This window comes from Stylophora pistillata, chromosome 5 (genome assembly GCF_964205215.1).
Source record: "Stylophora pistillata chromosome 5, jaStyPist1.2, whole genome shotgun sequence".
Taxonomy (NCBI): domain Eukaryota; kingdom Metazoa; phylum Cnidaria; class Anthozoa; order Scleractinia; family Pocilloporidae; genus Stylophora; species Stylophora pistillata.
In genome coordinates, this window is record NC_142523.1 from 34895184 (window position 1) to 34913031 (window position 17848).

Below are 17848 nucleotides of genomic sequence, written 5' to 3' on the forward strand. Positions count from 1 at the left end.
GCATTTTCGCATTACTATAAATTAAAGAAACAACGCGGCCCAGCGAAAACATTTTGATTGAAGGCAGTCGAAAAACCGATTAAAATAACCTGTACGATCGAGTAAAAACTCCATGAACCAGTAGTGTTTACAATTACAAATAGCTACCACCTCTCCCTGAGTAACAAAACTCTTCCCAACCCCTCCCTCAGTACTTCTCGACTGCACCCACTCCTCCCTGAGTACTAAAGGTGTGCCGCCCCCCTTATGAAATGGTCCAAAAAATCGTTCAAAAAAGTCGTCCAAAAAATCGTCCAAAAAATCGTCCAAAAAACAGTCCAGTCCATATTTTATCCTAGACCATTATTATTACACAGAAAATTCCCTCTAAGAAATAATTGAGTAGAGAGGGCTTTAAATAACTACCCAACCATGTTTTTTGGAACTTAAGTTCTCTTCTGGTTTCCATATCAGTACGAACTTTGTGTTACGTCCGCAGTTTTTTATTTTTGTGTCCAGCAGTCCTTTTCAATAAGTTTTGTGTACACAACTTGTTTACCCATAACTTGCCATCTTCATGCTATATTGAGCTTTTTGCCCCCGATACACGTTTTCGCGTATGTTATTGTGTTCGTGTGATCATAAGTTTTAATTGTTCATTATTTTATGGGAAACTGTTATTTTCCAGTTAAAAATTATTTCGGGAAAGATTTGAAAGCCTCTTCTATGTTCCCGTTAACCAAGCCAGTATTCGACCCGACTGATAATAGGTTCTGCCATTTTGATAACGAGCCAAGGAGATATTTTGTGCAAGTGCTGATAAAAATAAATTAATTGCGAGCTTAAAGATTGGGAAATCGATGAGTGTTCCATGCGTCATTTCTGTTGTGAAAAATACTAAAACTCTGTACGAAGGTCAGGTTAGAGTTGACATCAGGTGATATGTCAGCTTGATTTATGTTTGTTCTTTCGCTTGAAACTAACGAACTCTTTTCCATTCCAGATCTTTTTCTCTCTCACGTTTGGTGTCACATGTCCAAAAAACCCCATGTCATCTTATGCTGAACGAGAAAAATTTTTATCGTCGGTTACCTGCACGAAACCGGTTGCTACGGACAACTCATCATCAGCAAATCCACCAACCTCCTCAATCGTTCAATAAAACAATCGTGTTATTCTGTGTCATGCAATGGACCAATCAGGAAACAATGTCACTTGTAACTTCACCATTGAAATCACAAGTGAGTTTTCTTCTCATTTCTTCTTGGCCACCGCTGGTCTAGTTGGAGACGCGCTTGGAGTCTAGGATAATTGACTTGTTTGGATAACTGATCATTTGCTGTCCAAAATCGAAAAATCGGCCCCTTTGTCAAAAATCAGACACTACCGTCAAAATTAAAAGAAAAAAGAAAAAGAAATCATACACCAGTTTCCAAAATAAGAAAATTGGCCGCAAGCGTCCAAAATCAGAACTCGGTCGCTACATCACTTGCCTTGGAAGGTATGTTAATTTATATCATTCGTCATGATCGCCATTCTCGTTCCTTCTAGTACATTGTTACCTCCTTGATTCTTAGCCTCGTGCACCAGCAAACTACAATCGTCCAAAAATCTTTGGAACACCACATCATTTTCAAATAAAGACAACAAAACTATCATATTTCCACTACTCATTGTTGTAAACATAACATTTCTTAGTATGCGACTCTGTAAAATATCAACATCACGAGCAGGACAATTGCAGGATAGTCTGTTCATACCTAGTAAAAAAAAACAGAGTGCTTCTCAATTTGACGAGTTTGATGGCTTCTGGGCGACTTTAGCTCCGAGGTCTAAGGTTAGAGGTCTGGTTCAAGCCCCAGGGCAGACTAACACTCAGGGTCTTGATATAACTCAGGAGCATGCGCTACTTGTGCTATGACATCTGCAAAGGGTTAGACATTCTAGTCTTCTTAGAGAAGGACAATTAACACAAAAGGCCCCGTCTGCTGCATCTTCTCTGTACAAAAGAGCAGGTGCACGTTTAAGTAGCTCATGACTTTTCGCAAAGTGTAGGGAATGTAGCTCCCGATGTTGTGGTGTCGCCTTGTTATTGTTTAAAACAAGCCTCCATTTAAACCATTTATGTTCCTCTTGGGTTCATGCATAATTCGTGATCTATGATTTACCCTGCCTACATTTTCGGGCCATCGAATCTCAGCCCAAGACGTTCTTATCAGTTTCAATTCAAGTAGCCCTTGTCTCGAAACACTAGCCATTAATTATCCATTCAAAGTGCTTTGAAAAACGTTTTCTACTTTTTACCAAAATTTCCACAACAATTCATCGAAAAACGATATATTAATCGTTCGGACACTGATTCAAATGTTAATTTGTATTCTGCTTCATAAAAATTACCTCATGGCACCGATGACATGTACCTTATCAATGATTGGTGAAGCTATTGTTGCAGGGATGACGGCTAATTTTGTGCCGGACAAGTAGGTGGGATAAACATTTACCAAAATGTGAACTTCCGACTATTCCCTCTTAAGAACTTACTCATTGTTAAGGGGGTATAAGAGTTAAATATCACGTTTACTTTTTAACCTTAGACTTGACCGCATAAAATAAACAATTGTATTATGCATAATATATCTATGGGTCCCCCATAGGGTCACTTCGATAGTTTCATACGGCCAAGTAGTCTTGAGGTAAAACCGAGCGCTGTGATTAGTTTTTACTCGGTTGGGATTTTGCCATACGAACCGTTTTCGCGGAAACGGTCGTAGGCCGTGTGTTCCGACGTATTATTATGCAATCGCGTGCACGCATGCGCCGTTCAGTAAGTTACCACGAGGTTTTTCCTACTGGCTTTTCCTCCATGTTTGTTTTAAACTTTTACCGTCGGTTTTCCTTAAATAAAGGATTAATTTTTTTTCAAATTGCAATGCGCCTGAACAGCCTGTATTTTTGTTCTCTAAATTCGGCAAACTTTGGTCAGACTGCCCTCTAATAAATCATTTATTATTAACCGCACTTGCTCAAACTGTCCTGGGGCATATTGGCCCTCATTGGGTTTGGATGGACCGAACGCTGCAGCGTCTGTACTGCCACGACCTATAAGTGTGATGTAGAGTTGCAAATTCATGATAAAACATGCTTTATTCTTTGTGGGTGTTGTGCTTCTTTGCTCTATCCATTTTAATTTGCGCGACGAAAAGCCATTTTCAAAGCTGTGAGGTTTTCCTCTTTTCACAAATGTTCACAATTGAAAATGAAAAAGGTCAAGAAGAACATTGCGATCGAAAGCTTCAGAAAACACATACGTTGACTGTTTTAAGATGGAACAAAAGTCCATGTGACTTGTCTACGTCATAAACAGAGTCATCAAACCGGAGAGAACGACGTACACTGCAACCTCACCAACGGATCTAAACCAAAGATGTACATAAAGATTTTTGGCCCGGGGAAGGGGGACAAAAAATGGAACAAGCGCCAGGGATACACAACTGAAGCCGCTGCTAACGTTTGGCACTCGCTTCGGGTTTCACCCAGTATAATAAAAAAGAAGATAACGAGCTTGCCAAAGGAGTGACGCTAAAACAAATCATGCTTGAATAATCTGGGTGGGGAGGGGCCACTGCACGCTCCAAAAGTAAAATGGAAAGATAATAACCACACAAGTATCTATTTGATGCAAAAACATGTCCGTGTATTTGAAAAAAACATCATCTCTTACGGTCTCACATTTGACCGCAGACAAATATATAAACTTATGTAAGCTCTCACAAAAGGCTAATGTATATATAGTCCGTCATTATTCTAAAGATCCTGAGATGCACTGAGTCGAAATCAACCATTACTAGACCTAATCATCCCGATTAAACGAAGCTCCTCGTACACTCTGTAGTTAACGCGCGACATTCATCTAAGAATGTATGAGAAGACAATAGATAAAGCGTTTATGTCTCCACTTCAACGAAATTTCAAATTCTAAGGTAATATCACAAGGAGTCTCTTAATCTTTTACAATACTTTGAAACTTCTCAGACTGAGATCTACAGTGCTATTAAGTCCTGAGCTATTCATTTGGAAACCTTGTCAATTATACTCCTTCTTACAGGAGGAGCCTGTTTTTAGTTTAAGTTCCATCAAAAATAAAACATAACGAAACCACCAGGCTATCTTTTACTTTATAAATATACTTTGCTGATAAGAAGAGAGTGATCGTGCACAGAAAAAGCAGCACTATATGGCGACTCATAAACGATTTTGTCCTGGAACGTGGGACTTCAAGCAAGGAAACGTCTTTAAACTGTCTCCCATCACAGAGTTTGCAAATCAGGATAGAAGAAACTCGAATGATATCAAATATAACGAAAATATCAAAACGGTCTAGAGTCTGGCGAAGCTTCTCCAGCAAAGGGACAGCAACGTCTAAAAAGAATTAAAGGCCTTCACCGTTTATAAATTAGCCCAGTTTCTAGACTATCTACAAGTCCATCTTTTCTTCTTTTCAAAGCAGCTTAAACCTTAATTCACGACGCATCTCCTTTTCTGTTGTAGCCGAGAGAGGTTCCTCTTGACCTCTCGTACCCTAACATGATCTTGACCGTATCTCGAAATAAAAATTACCAGTGCACGATCAAGACAATGCTTTGCCTCTTGGAGTTCGCCCAGGTCACTGTGCAAATTACCCAGATTCTTATAAGAGGCTGCAACATCAACATGATCAGGTCCTAGCTTCTTCAGACGAATCTCCAGTGCACGCTTATGGTAGTCTTTTGCTTGATCTGTCTCGCCCAGGTCACTGTGTAAACTACCCAGATTGTTGTAAGAGGCTGCAACATCAACATGATCAGGTGCAAGCTTCTTCAGACGAATCTCCAGTGCACGCTTATAGTAGTCTTTTGCTTGATCTGTTTCGCCCAGGTCACTGTGTAAACTACCCAGATTGTTGTAAGAGGCTGCAACATCAACATGATCAGGTCCAAGCTTCTTCAGACGAATCTCCAGTGCACGCTTATGGTAGTCTTTTGCTTGATCTGTTTCGCCCAGCGCTTTGTGTAAATTACCCAGATTGTTGTAAGAGGCTGCAACATGAACATGATCAGGTCCAAGCTTCTTCAGACGAATCTCCAGTGCACGCTTATAGTAGTCTTTTGCTTGATCTGTTTCGCCCAGGTCACTGTGTAAAGTACCCAGATTGTTGTAAGAGGCTGCAACATCAACATGATCAGGTCCAAGCTTCTTCAGACGAATCTCCAGTGCACGCTTATAGTAGTCTTTTGCTTGATCTGTTTCGCCCAGGTCACTGTGTAAAGTACCCAGATTGTTGTAAGAGGCTGCAACATCAACATGATCAGGTCCAAGCTTCTTCAGACCAATCTCCAGTGCACGCTTATAGTAGTCTTTTGCTTGATCTGTTTCGCCCAGGTCTCTGTGTAAACTACCCAGATTGTTGTAAGAGGCTGCAACTTTAACATGATCAGGTCCAAGCTTCTTCAAACGAATCTCCAGTGCACGCTTATAGTAGTCTTTTGCTTGATCTGTTTCGCTCAGGTCACTGTGTAAACTACCCAGATTGTTGTAAGAGGCTGCAACATCAACATGATCAGGTCCAAGCTTCTTCAGACCAATCTCCAGTGCACGCTTATAGTAGTCTTTTGCTTGATCTGTTTCGCCCAGGTCACTGTGTAAAGTACCCAGATTGTTGTAAGAGGCTGCAACATCAACATGATCAGGTCCAAGCTTCTTCAGACCAATCTCCAGTGCACGCTTATAGTAGTCTTTTGCTTGATCTGTTTCGCCCAGCGCTTTGTGTAAATTACCCAGATTGTTGTAAGAGGCTGCAACATGAACATGATCAGGTCCAAGCTTCTTCAGACGAATCTCCAGTGCACGCTTATAGTAGTCTTTTGCTTGATCTGTTTCGCCCAGGTGACTGTGTAAACTACCCAGATTGTTGTAACAGGCTGCAACATCAACATGATCAGGTCCTAGCTTCTTCAGACGAATCTCCAGTGCACGCTTATAGTAGTCTTTTGCTTGATCTGTTTCGCCCAGGTCACCGTGTAAAGTACCCAGATTGTTGTAAGAGGCTGCAACATCAACATGATCAGGTCCAAGCTTCTTCAGACGAATCTCCAGTGCACGCTTATAGTAGTCTTTTGCTTGATCTGTTTCGCCCAGGTCACTGTGTAAAGTACCCAGATTGTTGTAAGAGGCTGCAACATCAACATGATCAGGTCCAAGCTTCTTCAGCTCAATCTCCAGTGCATGATTATAGTAGTCTTCTGCTTGGTCTTTTTTGCCCAGCTCATTATGTACAATACCCAAGTTGCTGTAACATGCTGCTTTTTTCAGGTCCTCTCCTTCGTGACTTGATTCAATCATTTTTAACTGCAATTTATAAAAGACTATCGCTGCTCCAAATTCACTGTGGTCATGGCACATGTCACCGAGGGTGCAAAGGCCACCAGCGTAAGAACTCAAAGACTTAACTGCTCTTTCGGAGAATTCTGGCTTTTCTCTTCTAATTACCACATGTTCAAGTTTTAAGCTTAACATCTTTAAATGGGGAGCTAATTTTGTTCCCACATCAATAGAAGCTAATTTTTCGAATTTTGAGAATGACATTACAGCCCCATATACCACTTCGTAAACTTCATCCTTTGTCCAATCTTTCGTCGCAGATTTAATAACATCGTGAACAATACCATGAGCTCGAATATAGACACCACTCACTTTTTCTTCTTCTTCCTCTTCTTCTTCCTCTTCTTCTTTTTCTTCAATCAGCAATAATGAACATTGATTCATTCTCATTCTCATCATATCTTCATCTTCAAAATCTTCATCTACTGCTCTGACGTACTCGATAACAGCTTCTTGAAGGATCGGCTGTAATGCACACACAGAGAGAAAATTGAAGATGTGATGGAAAATTATATCGTCCGCCATCGCCTTTTCGACAGCGAGTGTTATTACTTTGGTCATGGAGTTTGGATAGCTTGGATTGCTCTCAGCAAGTCTGATTTCAGTAGCACTTCGTTTCCCCTCTTCCAATTTCTTCAGGTAGTCGCTCCAGCCAAATTTCGAGGATACCTTACTCTGACGAACTTGTCGCACATACGTGGCTGCAGCCGCTAGGGCAAGTGGCTGGTAGTCTAATACCTTAGCAACTTCTTTCTCTATGTCATTAATTGGGATATCAGAAAGAATGCTCAGCAAAGAGCATGCGTCGTTAGGTTGCATTCCTGCGCTGACGGAAAGGTTTTGTACGGAAGAGCTTGTTAACGGCATAGACGCAGTGCCCTGCGTTGTTATTAGCATCTGGCCCCTTGCCCACACCTCGTTTCCTGCATCAGGCAAAAGACCGCTTGAAAGAGAGTTCCCATTATCAACTACCACCAGCCATGAAGTGTAATGCTTAATTTTTGCACTTATTAGGGACTTGAGATATGAAATCTTGTCGTCTGTGTTCAAATCCTTCGAGCCGTAAGTGTTTGTTATTTCATATCCGGGACATTTGCAATGTTGAGCAAAATCGACATACGAGTTCAAAATTGTTTCTGGGCTTTCAGCATTCAGTGTCATGACAAATGAAGCTGCGGAAGGTGTTTCTTTGACTTCGTCGTAGAATCGCTTGGCTGCTAAACGGGCCAGCTGAGATTTGCCACTTCCTGGATTTCCTGACAAATACAGTATGCTCATCCCACCATCGGTGCTTTTTAATGTTTGCAGGTTTCGCATAATTTCATCAACTTCAGATTCTCGAGCAGCGATGAGGTGTGTTGGTTTAGGAGGGAGAATGCAAAATGGAGAGACATCTGCGTGTAACTGTTCTTGCAGGGCAAGCCTCTGTTCTTCTTTTACTTGAAGTACCTTTTCTTTCTCTTGAAGTTCTTTTTCTTTTCCTTTAAGTTCCTTTTCCTTCTCTTTAAGTTTTTGTCTCAGGTCGTTAACCTCCCTTAAAACTTTACTTAACTCCTCTGTGGGGAAGGCTGTTTGATTTGGGACCTCATTGATTTTTAATGTGGGAAGACCGAGGGCGACGAATGCAGTTTTCACCCGCGATATAACAATATTGAAATCTCCGTCAGAGAGTTGGCCTGCTTCGTCATGTGCGATTTCATTCCGAATATTTCTTAGATCATGTATGTTTGATCGAACCACTGAATTGAGACCGTGGATACAATCTGAAAAAAGAATAGCGTAAAAGAGCATGGTACAATCCCATTCAGCTCTATCGCCATTTTTCATGGTTGATAACAGCCGTGCGTTTTTCCTTCTGTTCTTTAGGGACTCCCCATTCCAAAAGTCCAGTCCATTTTAAGGTTGATCATTCCATTCTCCTAGTCTTGTCTTGTGGCGACTGTCCCATTCTTGTTTAAAGATTGTTCGCAGACCCTCTGTTATAATATCAGTGACAACGTAACAAATCCTGAAGTAATTTAGCTGCTCTTCCGTGTATTCAAATGCAGCGGCCATTTCTTGTTTGAACCTGCGCAAAACCGAAGTTTTGTTAATGGGCATCAGGGTTGTCTTTGCAAATAGTATATGTGTCAAGATCTAGCGATACGCGCTTAGACATGTTTTTTTTAGGAAAGGGGTGGGTCAGAAACAAGGAAGTCTATTTCCTTTATTCACAGGGTGGAGCTAAATTGACGCCAGGACTAGGGATATGAAGGAAAATTGAGCAGCAAAGAATCAAGGCTACTTTTTAACAACTTCACATCATTTTTTTTTCTCAATTTAATTTGAATGTATCAACAAAGTTGAAATGGTAAATTGGCCACCGTTACGATTATAAAAGCTGACGTTTCGAGCGTTAGCTCTTCGTCGGAGCGAAGGGCTAACGCTCGAAACGTCAGCTTTTATAATCGTAACAGTGGCCAATTTACCATTTCAACTTTGTTGATATATTAAAATTATTTCGTTACCCCCACTGACGCAGCCCCAAACAGTTTCTTTAGAAACTATCAGCCTTTATTTTTTTGACTCATCCGAAGAAGCAAACGAAGTTAACTCTGATTTTACTAATTTTTGTTCAAATGTGCGACTTAAGGAAAATCGATCACCTACCTCGTCAATTCCGCGTTAACTTTCCTGCAAAAACTGATACCGCACGAGTCCCTCGTCAGGTAATGAATTTTCCTATAATAAAGAAAATGTTTAAAGCATCGGGAATACTGTCTATGTCTGAAAACTGATGGTAAAAGTCAATAATTTCTAAGCTATACGAATTTTTTTCCGTCTTCTCAGTTTATCTTTTTTGCGTCCGAGGTAATTAGTTTTGATAATCTTACTTAATAAGGTCTCTTAACATTGAATTCCATTCTCTCAGCTCACTTTCTAGTGATCAATAAAGAATCGCTTCTCACTTCATTCAAGTATGATAGCGTTAAGTAAAAACCAGCCATCACTCTTAGATAAATACTAGAGAACTTTGCCAACCTGAGCCGAAATAAATTCCCAGGGTACTGTATAAAATGATACACACCACACGTGACGGTTAACTTTAATTTACGTCAACTCGTGAACTGAGGTTTCTTCACGAATGGAAATTATCACTCTGATTCTATAGATCGATAACAAAAGCAAATTCAGAGAAAAAAGTTATCTGGAACTCACTTGAATCAGTAACTTAGAAAATACATACCGTTCTGGAAGTTTGGGAAACCTTTGGAATACTTAAACTGTCTGCGTTCAAAGGTTGAATAGTTAAGAATCACATGCATTTAAAGCTGCACACAGCAGCATATCCGGTGTTTTATGTATAATAAGCTAAATAACGCTGGCATTGTGATTGGTTCTTACCAATGATCGACTGGAGGACAGACGCATTTATCATATAAAACAATCAGAATTCTAGCGCATTAGATCATATCCACATGTATTTTGCGCTATATAAGTAATAATAAATTGAGTAATAGATCATCCATGATGCCGTGGGTCTGTTTAGTAATAGATCACAGAAGACGTCAAAATAGTAAGAACATCAGTGACACACTCTGCTGTGCCTCACGTGACACTTTTGTCATCTATTATTGAACAGATACATGGCAACATGTCATCTATTTTTCTTTTGTTTGAGAAGTATTAAGAATAGTTTGTTTTGATTTCTGATCCATCACCTCTTACCGCAAAGTAACACGGAGATTTGAACGACTTTGATCTGATTAGTAAATTAATATTACAAATTCTCATGCTGTTCGACAATCTAGACGGCTCCTAACAGCGGAAGGAAGCCTTCTGCATTTAGTGCTGCCACAGATCTGCTCTGGGTCTGTGTTAAAAGTTGGTAGAGAGACAGAATTCTTTCCAGCCTGAGCCAAGAGATATATTTGAAATAATAAGCGTTCTTTTATGCAATATTGACGTTTGGAACAAGTTTAAGAAGACATTTCACGAAAAGCACTTTTGTTGAGGGGTTTTACCACTCGCTTGGCAAATTAACAAGAGGTACTGAGACTCTGTAACTTTCTTCTTTATTCTCTCTCTTGTTCCACTGCTTATTTCTACTACTTTCAGCAAGGAGTGCTCCAGTATTAAATACAAAAATCACAGACATGTTTGGGCTAGCTAACTGTGGGAACTTCCAAAACAGGATGTTCAGTGTGGGTAAAACTCAAGATCAGTTTTACCAACTCAAACATGACCACCTAGCAAACTAGTTATCTTCAACCATAACAAAGGATTAAAATGTCTAGCACGGTAAGTGCTGAGCCAAGTTCAAAATAGCACGTAGGGGCGAAAAGGCGAGACTTAATAAAACAAAAGGTACACCTAAAAATGCTTGAAATAACGAGCCTTGAAAACGCTCTACAACACTTGTTTTGTTCGCTATTTATTTCGTTTCTTCTTCATCTCACGGACATTAGATCTCAAAGCTTCAAAGGCTTTGGCAGTTTGTTCGCAGCTGGATTATCTCACTGAGTTCTGGAACTATCACTACAGTGCTGGTATACTGTGGCAATGCAGTGCTGGTATACTGCGGCACTGCAGTGCTGGTATACTGTGGCACTTCAGTGCTGGTATACTATGACACTACAGTGCTGGTATACTGTAGCACTAAACAGAGTTTTATCTCTTGAGGTCCTCTTATCTCTTCCACCTCTAGTCCTTAAAATGGATGATTCTCCCAGCAAAATTTCTGGAGTTTTAATGAAGTTGTGGCAGCCGTAATCCGCTGCTTTTTGCCCCTTGCGTTTTTCATAATTACTGTCAACTTTGCTAAACAGTTCCGTCTTTTGTTCATTTGATACGGTCAGCATATTAGACAATGGATCGTATCAGTTAGAGTATCAAAAGAACGTAAGGTCACAAACATCTCTTTTCTAACCTAAAGCGACGATAGCAGAAGTCGCAGTGCAATTTTATCTTTTTGCTAAATAGTTTTCTGTATTACGCTCCTTCTCCTGCGGAGTGTTTCGTATCAAGATAAGTATTCTACAATGTTCGCTTGCTTCTTTTTCGTTTGAAACGAGTTGTATCTGCTACGCATAACTTTCAGGTAAGTGAATTAAAGTTTGCTTCACGTTGTCAAAGTTCTAGAAACTTTTCGTGGGGTAATAATACTTTATCAGCAATAAAGAATATATGCTGCTTTCTGTAGTCAACAAAACACTTGAGGAACTCGCATGCGAAAGCTAATCTGGCTTCGTCGCAATGCACATAAATCACGTCTCTAGGCAAGACAGCACAAGAGACTTCGAGAGATTTCATTGGAAGGCCGCACAATACTTATAAAGCGATGATCGAATAATTTTGACGCCATATCAATGGGCCATTTGAACTGCTTTTGTTTTGCTGAAGTAAGAAAGACAGGTTTTTGGGTTACGTCAGTTAAGAGAAAATAGTTTGTATTTTCCTGGTTACTTTTCTTTACACTCACTCAAACAAACTTTGATCGTTGAAAAATGATCAACTTGAATGAAAGGATGACTTAAACTGAAAATAGAGCTGGTAAAGACCTTCTTCAGCTTGAGCTAAGAAATCCATTTGAAATAAGAAGCAACCTGCTTTGGAGTATTGAAGATATTCGGTGCCCGACCAAACATAGAAGTTCTTTTGTTGAGTTGATAAACTCAGAATATTAGATTAAAGAAATTACAAAGCATAACAAAATAACATCAATAACATTTTCACTGATGTAGGGGAATTTGCGTTAAAGAAGATGGGAGAAATCACGGTTAAATTTCATCTTGTTACGGTCTCATGAAGCTCCTTCTCTTCCAATATAGCAATTCTAGGAAGTAGTTTTCGTTTGAAAAGAGTTATATCTGCTACTCATAAATTTCATGCAAATGAAACTAAGGTACTTGCTCCTGTCAAGTTTTGGAAACTTTTTGGTGGTGATTGATCATCTGCGATAAAGAATATAGGCTGCTTTCTGTAGTCAACAAAACACTCGACGAACGCGAAAGCGAAAACTTCTTTGGCCTTCAGGCAGAACACCTTATCTACCTCCCTAAATAGCTGCACTCTGCAAGTTTAACATCAATTGTTTTACTGATAACTATTGAATTTGCTTTGGTTTGATTCTTTGTCCATCATCTCTCCGCAGCAAACAACACTAGGATGTGCCTCGACACGTTAACCTTCATTATTTTTCGAAGTTCTTTCGCTCTACAAAAGTCTGGAAAATTCGTCATTAAGTTGGGTACGATAACCTTACTTAGCGTGGAAGAAGTGAGACGGGGGGGTAAGATTGAGCTTACCCCATCCCCACTCCCTCCCTGTTCACATTAAAATACAATTCCATATGTATTGTTTGCTTCTATACCATTCCGAAAGAATATTGTACACCGCACCGCAATGCGCTATATAAGTAAAATAATAAAGTTGTTACAATCATTATCATTAAGTGATAGTTACCTCCAAATGTGATTCACATGAAATCGATGCCAGTGATTTGTCCAACATACACAAATAGAAACACTGAAACAAAAAATGCGTGCGTAAGACTACGCAATCGGAAAGAGAATAAGTAAGAAAGAAAACGGACGCAAGGACAATATGAGCTATTTAGAAGCTAATAACCAAGAACATGAAAGTGAAACTGATTAGTTACATACTGTGACCTTCAGAAATAATCTCTAGACATTGCATAATTTTTTATGGCACCTTTAAAGCCACAAACGTCAGACTTGCGATTTCTGCGCTGATCCGTTGAGTTTATGAGCAGAGCTACTTAATGGGGGTTGAGTCAAATTATAGAGCAAATCTAAATTCTGTTCGAGAATGTGTTGATCAAAGTCCTTTTCAGAGCAGCAACAAGGATAAGACTCCACAGTTAAGCCTCTGTAGAGAATGTAAATATCTCTTGTCTGAAACAACTACTAAAATCGGTTCTGAATTTCGTTTAGGCGTCAAAATTCCAACCAGACAAGACAAGAAACTTAAAATTGCTCATCCGCAACCAGCCTTCAACTTGTAAACAGGAACACGAAAGTGAAACGAGTGTGTTACCTATTGTGACCTTAGCCTTGAAATAATAATCCCATGACACGCGTCTTTAAACAGCAAATGCGCTGATCCGTTACGTGTAAATAGAACTATTTCATCGGAATGGGGGACGTTGGAGGAGGTAAGTCAAAAAATGAAAAAGTGGTAGAGCAAAGCACATCAGTTCTTCCCCGGTCTCTTAGGCAATATTTCAAGAAATTCTCGAAGCGGTTCTATTAATACAAAGCAGATAAAGGGCAACATTAGGGGAATACTAAACGTTGAATGATTTACCGCCTGCTCTCGTGTTTGGTGTGATATTTCAAGTAATAGGAGTCAGTAAGTAATCTTGAACAGAGGTCAACCATATTCGAATGTCCTCTTCTAGAACGTTCTGATTAAAGTCCCTTTACCGAACGGCATTGTAACAATTTATGAAGTAAAAAATGATAAAAGCACTAAACTGAGCCTTTCACCGAAAGGAAAATTTTTGAACGAACAGTTTAGTATTCAGTTCACCGGTTATCTTCAGCGAAAACATTCAGCATTTTCTTTATAGTAAAATTTAGAGCCAGCTGAAAGTATATAGGGTTAGAAAATTAGGGGGGAAACGTGTCTGGAAAACGATGATGCAGAGAAGATCTTAATCGATTGCGGAGTTGTCTGTGTCAGTTTCTTTCTACGGTTTTACCTTAGACAACATACATTCGAAAATCTTCCCATCTTCAAAACATACCTAACGTGCTTATTGGCAAGAAACTTATCGATCTTCGTTCGTGATCAATCTCGAGAGCAAAGACATGTAGCTCTTGTTGTTGTCCAAAGATAGGTAGATGACATAATGTACTTACCAGTGAGACTTATTTCAGTGCCTTGAGGAACACAGTAAGGCTGTTAAATACTATTGTTGATCTGATCATCTTTTCACTGCCGTTTTAGATCGTGATGGGCTGGCACGAAGAATAAAGACTCCAGACCGTTTCCTTGCTATCGAAACGTTCCAATTTACATCGGAGGAAACAACAAAGCGAAATAAGCGATGAGGTTTTTCATTCACCAAATAAAGAATCGCTGTACATCCGTCCGGTTAAGAGACTTTTTTATCCAACTACACCAAGACGAGTACAAATAACGCCATAGACGAGTACAAATATCACGCGGTATTTGTACTCGTCTATTGTAGTACCGGTTAAACAGGTTTTCTCGTATCGGGCGAGCAAAGAATTGTGGTTACGAAAAAAAAAAATAAGCAAGGGGCGAACAATTTGAATCATATTTCCGACGAAAAAGAGTCAAAATGGCTAGCAAATATAGGTCCAAGTTCATTAGATGAATCGAACGAAGAAAAACAGCTTGACGACTAGAAAATTTCTTCATTAATGAAGAAAATAGAAACAGCAGCACAACAACGCGCCAATTCCGTTCCGCTTCGCATACTTCTGTCACGCACTCCTCGCAAATAAAATCCGCGAAATTCGCCCGCACTGAAATAACAGTTTGGCGTGTTGGATAATAAATAACTCATTATACATTTGGTTGTGTAGTATCGCTGAGTATTTTTACGAGTTGTGCCGCATTTTGACGAGCCCGTAGGGCGAGTCAAAATACAAATAACGAGTAAAAATACTCAGCGATACTTAACAACAAAACGTCTAAAAAGATATATATACTTCGCGAAATGAATGAAGGACAAATTCCCAAATTGTTTTCTACAAAATGAAATCGACTTAGCTGTTGGTAAATGTTTAAAATGGAGCAGGCCTAAATTCGTTCATAGAGCCGTTAAGTATAACACTTCGCGCACACGAGCATGGATTTGTGACAAAACTCTTAATGGTTCGTACAAATTATAAACCAATCATGGCGAAGCGAATGTAAGGGTGGGAACTTGACACCGGTATTTAAAAAAGATGAGGATACACGCAAAGAAAATTATTGTCCTGTTTCCATTCTTACCGCCATTTCTAAAGTGTACAAGAAGGTTATGTTTGACCAGCTGTACAGCGCTTTCCATGAACATTTTCCTCCGAATCTATCTGGGTTCTTGACGAAACACTCTTTTTGCACCGCACTCTTGAAGATGACTAAGTATTGGAGGAGAAGCCTTTACAAAAGGGAGGCAGTTATAGCCGTGGCAGTGGACCTGTCCAAAGCATTTGATTCTATTAACCATAACCTCCTATTGGCTAAATTAAAAGCGAATGCCTCCTCTCCGTCTGCATTAAACTTGATTTCTTCCTATTTGTTGGGGCGAAGACAGCGAGTTAAGTTGTCCGGTGTTTGCTCCAACTACTCAGAAGTAATGGTTGGCGTTCCCCAAGGGTCCCTCATCGGACCGCTGCTGTTTAACATTTATATAAATGACTTGAACTACGCCATACCGGATGTATCTCTGAGGTTATACGCCGACGACACGACTATGTATGCCTCAGAAGTCTCGCCCATGGTTCTCGAATTTGTAGTAAATAATGGTCTTGAGCGGTCATCATCGTGGTTTCGAGAGAATCATCTGGTGATCAACAACACAAAGACGCAAGCAGCACCCATTGGTCCCTGTAAGTAAACAACTCACACAACCTACGTGGCGAACTGATTCTTGTACAACCCAAAGTCAACACTACTAAGCATGGGCTAAATACTTTCAGGTACTTTGGTCCAAAAATCTGGAACTCTTTAAATAATGACTTAAGAACTTCACGAACACTAAAAGAGTTTGTAACACGTATCAGGAAAATTACTTTTGACGTATGTAATTGTACCCTTTGTAGCTCTTAGATTTAATGTAATTCTTAGTCTGGATGTAGTTTTAGTACTCTATCTTTTCAGTAGCATGTATATAGTTATATTAGTGTATTTAATAATGTTATTAATTGATTCATTAATTAATTAATTAGTTAACCTTATATTTTACTTATCATCTATGAAATTTTATTGTAACTTTTTAGTATTTTATTTTCATTTATTTTCTACTCGATTCATTAGCTATCTAAGCTAAGTGCCTGACAAGCTCTATAAATTTCGAGTATAAATAAATACCTGGCCATACACAGCTCTGTCATTGAGACACTGCCATCTATCAAAATACTTGGCATTGAACTTGATAGTATGCTATCTTTCAAGGATCACATTACTAAACAGCTTCAAAAGGTATATGCTAACAGTGGCGCACTTAGGAGAATCAGGCGTTTCGTCCCTGGCAATGTTATGTTAAGGCTCTATCAAACTTTCATTCTCCCTCATTTTGAATACTGTTTCCCCCTCTTTCTTGGATTGGGGAAAGTGCAAGCGAATCGGCTAGAAGATGCCAACTATTATATTCTTAGATCACTGCTAGGTTATCTCAAGTCTACCCTTTATGATGAATTGCTGCGAATCTTGAATATGGAAACGTTAGACCAGAGAAGGAAACAACAATACCTTTTTCTGTTATATAAATGTTTGCATAACGACGGTCCCAAATATATCAGAGATTTTTGTAGTTTTAGGGAAACTATGTACAATCTGAGAGGAACCGGCATTAATTTGTGCGAACCTACATTTAAGTTAGATTTTATAAAAAAATCTTTCACTTATATGTGTGCGCAGCTGTGGAATGGATTACTTACAAGTGTAAAACTGGCCAGTAATATCAAACTTTTTAAGAAGCTATTGAGAACATTGAAACTTAGCTGCTTCTCCATTTTATACTTGTATTTAAGTGACTCTCAATTTCATCGTACAAACTTAATTTTTAATCTTAATTTTAAATTATTTAAGCTACTGCTTCACCATTTTCTACCTGTATTTAAATGACTTTGAATTTTACTGTACAGACTTAAATTTTAATATTAGTTGTTAGTTGTTTTAATTTCTAATCAATTAGGATTTGACAGTATGTATTAGGTTTTTTAGATTCTTAATCTTAGAGGCACGTACGTATTTTGAACAAGCTCTATGAGCTCCTTGACGCTACGTGGGTACATAAAGTATTAATTGATTGACTGATTAATTGATTGATTGATTGATTGATCATTGCACTAGGCTGTAAAGGATTCATGAACAAAAAAAAAACAACAAAATTTGTGCGCTGATTGAAAAAAAATTGAAAGTTACCGAGCGGAGTACGAAAGGAAAGAAAGGATTATGGAGGTAAATATTGATCAAAGTAGTTAAGAATTTACTTTCATCGAGGTTTGCAAACTCAAATAATTAAGGTGCGTACGCTAGTCTCGTTTCTAAGACTTTAAAAAAAGCGAGGCGGAATGTCAGGTAATGCTTTGCGCGCGAACAAAAGGCATGACGTGAAAGGATCTGCCTCTAGATCGAGTTAACCTGTGTCACAGTCCTAATTCATTACTTTTAGGCAAATAATAAAAGTAAAAAAATTGACAAAAACAGTTAAGGTTGTTTACCCTCTCCTTAGGAGACAGATTCAAGTATATCCTGAAACAATCGTACT

At 39.1% G+C, this 17848-nt stretch overlaps 1 pseudogene across 1 annotated transcript; it reads right to left on the reverse strand.

The window, feature by feature from the left end:
• Window positions 1-3647: 3647 nt before the first annotated feature.
• LOC148731635 (uncharacterized) lies at window positions 3648-11349 on the reverse strand (annotated as a pseudogene). Its single transcript, XR_016000931.1, has 2 exons — window positions 9046-11349; window positions 3648-8464 (listed from the first exon to the last, which is right to left on the reverse strand). The product of XR_016000931.1 is annotated as an uncharacterized LOC148731635 (transcript).
• Between the last annotated feature and the right edge of the window lie 6499 nt (window positions 11350-17848).